Consider the following 4,882-nt stretch of genomic DNA (forward strand, 5'->3'; position numbering starts at 1 on the left):
TTACCTGTTTTTACAAGGAAGTATATGTGAAAAAAATATTTCTACATCCCATGGCCTTTCCCAACCATTTAAATTTTTCTCTTACACGTCTAACACTTCCGAAAAACCAAAACAACGCCCACCCGGAACAATATATAAAGCTAAACGAACCGTTCACTGGGCACTTATCCGTACGAAAAACCCTATTGATTTACCTGTTTTTACAAGGAAATAAAATGTGAAAAAAATATTTCTACATCCCATGGCCTTTCCCAACCATTTAAATTTTTCTCTTACAGGTCTAACACTTCCGAAAAACCAAAACAACGCCCACCCGGAACAATATATAAAGCTAAACGAACGGTTCACTGGGTACTTATCCGTACGAAAATCCCTATTGATTTTCCTGTTTTTACAAGGAAGTAAAATGTGAAAAAATATTTCTACATCCCATGGCCTTTCCCAACCATTTAAATTTTTCTCTTACAGGTCTAACACTTCAGAAAAACCAATACAACGCCCACCCGGAAGAATATATAAAGCTAAACGAACGGTTCACTGGGTACTTCTCCGTACGAAAATCCCTACTGATTTTCCTGTTTTTACAAGGAAGTAAAATGTGAAAAAATATTTCTACATCCCATGGCCTTTCCCAACCATTTAAATTTTTCTCTTACAGGTCTAACACTTCCGAAAAACCAATACAACGCCCACCCGGAACAATATATAAAGATAAACGAACCGTTCACTGGGTACTTATCCGTATGAAAATCCCTATCGATTTTCCTGTTTTTACAAGGAAGTAAAATGTGAAAAAAATATTTCTACATCCCATGGCCTTTCCCAACCATTTAAATTTTTCTCTTACAGGTCTAACACTTCCGAAAAACCAAAACAACGCCCACCCGGAACAATATATAAAGCTAAACGAACCGTTCACTGGGTACTTATCCGTACGAAAATCCCTATTGATTTTCCTGTTTTTACAAGGAAGTAAAATGTGAAAAAAATATTTCTACATCCTATGGCCTTTCCCAACCATTTAAATTTTTCTCTTACAGGTCTAACACTTCCGAAAAAACAATACAACGCCCACCCGGAACAATATATAAAGCTAAACGAACGGTTCACTGGGTACTTATCCGTACGAAAAACCCTATTGATTTACCTGTTTTTACAAGGAAGTAAATGTGAAAAAAATATTTCTACATCCCATGACCTTTCCCAACCATTTAAATTTTTCTCTTACAGGTCTAACACTTCAGAAAAACCAATACAACGCCCACCCGGAAGAATATATAAAGATAAACGAACCGTTCACTGGGTACTTATCCGTATGAAAATCCCTATCGATTTTCCTGTTTTTACAAGGAAGTAAAATGTGAAAAAAATATTTCTACATCCCATGGCCTTTCCCAACCATTTAAATTTTTCTCTTACAGGTCTAACACTTCCGAAAAAACAATACAACGCCCACCCGGAACAATGTATAAAGCTAAACAAACCGTTCACTGGGCAATTATATGTACGAAAAACCCTATTGATTTACCTGTTTTTACAAGGAAATAAAATGTGAAAAAAATATTTCTACATCTCATGGCCTTTCCCAACCATTTAAATTTTTCTCTTACAGGTCTAACGCTTCCGAAAAACCAATACAACGCCCACCCGGAACAATATATAAAGCTAAACAAACCGTTCACTGGGTACTTATCCGTACGAAAATCCCTATTGATTTTCCTGTTTTTATAAGGAAGTAAAATGTGAAAAAAATATTTCTACATCCCATGGCCTTTCCCAACCATTTAAATTTTTTTCTTACAGGTCTAACACTTCTGAAAAACCCATTCAACGCCCACCCGGAACAATATATAAAGCTAAACGAACCGTTCACTGGGTACTTATCCGTACGAAAATCCCTATTGATTTACCTGTTTTTAAAAGGAAATAAAATGTGAAAAAAATATTTCTACATCCCATGGCCTTTCCCAACGATTTAAATTTTTCTCTTACAGGTCTAACACTTCCGAAAAACCAATACAACGCCCACCCGGAACAATATATAAAGCTAAACGAACCGTTCACTGGGTACTTATCCGTACGAAAAACCCTATTGATTTACCTGTTTTTACAAGGAAGTATATGTGAAAAAAATATTTCTACATCCCATGGCCTTTCCCAACCATTTAAATTTTTCTCTTACATGTCTAACACTTCCTAAAAACCAAAACAACGCCCACCCGGAACAATATATAAAGCTAAACGAACCGTTCACTGGGCACTTATCCGTACGAAAAACCCTATTGATTTACCTGTTTTTACAAGGAAATAAAATGTGAAAAAAATATTTCTACATCCCATGGCCTTTCCCAACCATTTAAATTTTTCTCTTACAGGTCTAACACTTCCGAAAAACCAAAACAACGCCCACCCGGAACAATATATAAAGCTAAACGAACGGTTCACTGGGTACTTATCCGTACGAAAATCCCTATTGATTTTCCTGTTTTTACAAGGAAGTAAAATGTGAAAAAAATATTTCTACATCCCATGGCCTTTCCCAACCATTTAAATTTTTCTCTTACATGTCTAACACTTCCGAAAAAAAAATACACCGCCCACCCGGAACAATATATAAAGCTAAATGAACGGTTCACTGGGTACTTATCCGTACGAAAAACCCTATTGATTTACCTGTTTTTACAAGGAAGTAAATGTGAAAAAAATATTTCTACATCCCATGGCCTTTCCCAACCATTTAAATTTTTTTCTTACAGGTCTAACGCTTCCGAAAAACCAATACAACGACCACCCGGAACAATATATAAAGCTAAACGAACCGTTCACTGGGTACTTATCCGTACGAAAAACCCTATTGATTTACCTGTTTTTACAAGGAAGTAAATGTGAAAAAAATATTTCTACATCCCATGGCCTTTCCCAACCATTTAAATTTTTCTCTTACAGGTCTAACACTTCCGAAAAACCAATACAACGCCCACCCGGAACAATATATAAAGCTAAACGAACCGTTCACTGGGTACTTATCCGTACGAAAAACCCTATTGATTTACCTGTTTTTACAAGGAAGTATATGTGAAAAAAATATTTCTACATCCCATGGCCTTTCCCAACCATTTAAATTTTTCTCTTACACGTCTAACACTTCCGAAAAACCAAAACAACGCCCACCCGGAACAATATATAAAGCTAAACGAACCGTTCACTGGGCACTTATCCGTACGAAAAACCCTATTGATTTACCTGTTTTTACAAGGAAATAAAATGTGAAAAAAATATTTCTACATCCCATGGCCTTTCCCAACCATTTAAATTTTTCTCTTACAGGTCTAACACTTCCGAAAAACCAAAACAACGCCCACCCGGAACAATATATAAAGCTAAACGAACGGTTCACTGGGTACTTATCCGTACGAAAATCCCTATTGATTTTCCTGTTTTTACAAGGAAGTAAAATGTGAAAAAATATTTCTACATCCCATGGCCTTTCCCAACCATTTAAATTTTTCTCTTACAGGTCTAACACTTCCGAAAAACCAATACAACGCCCACCCGGAAGAATATATAAAGATAAACGAACCGTTCACTGGGTACTTATCCGTATGAAAATCCCTATCGATTTTCCTGTTTTTACAAGGAAGTAAAATGTGAAAAAAATATTTCTACATCCCATGGCCTTTCCCAACCATTTAAATTTTTCTCTTACAGGTCTAACACTTCCGAAAAACCAAAACAACGCCCACCCGGAACAATATATAAAGCTAAACGAACCGTTCACTGGGTACTTATCCGTACGAAAATCCCTATTGATTTTCCTGTTTTTACAAGGAAGTAAAATGTGAAAAAAATATTTCTACATCCCATGGCCTTTCCCAACCATTTAAATTTTTCTCTTACAGGTATAACACTTCCGAAAAAACAATACAACGCCCACCCGGAACAATATATAAAGCTAAACGAACGGTTCACTGGGTACTTATCCGTACGAAAAACCCTATTGATTTACCTGTTTTTACAAGGAAGTAAATGTGAAAAAAATATTTCTACATCCCATGGCCTTTCCCAACCTTTTAAATTTTTCTCTTACAGGTCTAACACTTCAGAAAAACCAATACAACACCCACCCGGAAGAATATATAAAGATAAACGAACCGTTCACTGGGTACTTATCCGTATGAAAATCCCTATCGATTTTCCTGTTTTTACAAGGAAGTAAAATGTGAAAAAAATATTTCTACATCCCATGGCCTTTCCCAACCATTTAAATTTTTCTCTTACAGGTCTAACACTTCCTAAAAACCAAAACAACGCCCACCCGGAACAATATATAAAGCTAAACGAACCGTTCACTGGGCACTTATCCGTACGAAAAACCCTATTGATTTACCTGTTTTTACAAGGAAATAAAATGTGAAAAAAATATTTCTACATCCCATGGCCTTTCCCAACCATTTAAATTTTTCTCTTACAGGTCTAACACTTCCGAAAAACCAAAACAACGCCCACCCGGAACAATATATAAAGCTAAACGAACGGTTCACTGGGTACTTATCCGTACGAAAATCCCTATTGATTTTCCTGTTTTTACAAGGAAGTAAAATGTGAAAAAAATATTTCTACATCCCATGGCCTTTCCCAACCATTTAAATTTTTCTCTTACAGGTCTAACACTTCCGAAAAAACAATACAACGCCCACCCGGAACAATATATAAAGCTAAACGAACGGTTCACTGGGTACTTATCCGTACGAAAAACCCTATTGATTTACCTGTTTTTACAAGGAAGTAAATGTGAAAAAAATATTTCTACATCCCATGGCCTTTCCCAACCATTTAAATTTTTCTCTTACAGGTCTAACACTTCAGAAAAACCAATACAACG

Source organism: Paroedura picta, unplaced genomic scaffold (assembly GCF_049243985.1).
Source record: "Paroedura picta isolate Pp20150507F unplaced genomic scaffold, Ppicta_v3.0 Ppicta_v3_sca23, whole genome shotgun sequence".
In the NCBI taxonomy this organism is placed as follows: Eukaryota; Metazoa; Chordata; class Lepidosauria; order Squamata; family Gekkonidae; genus Paroedura; species Paroedura picta.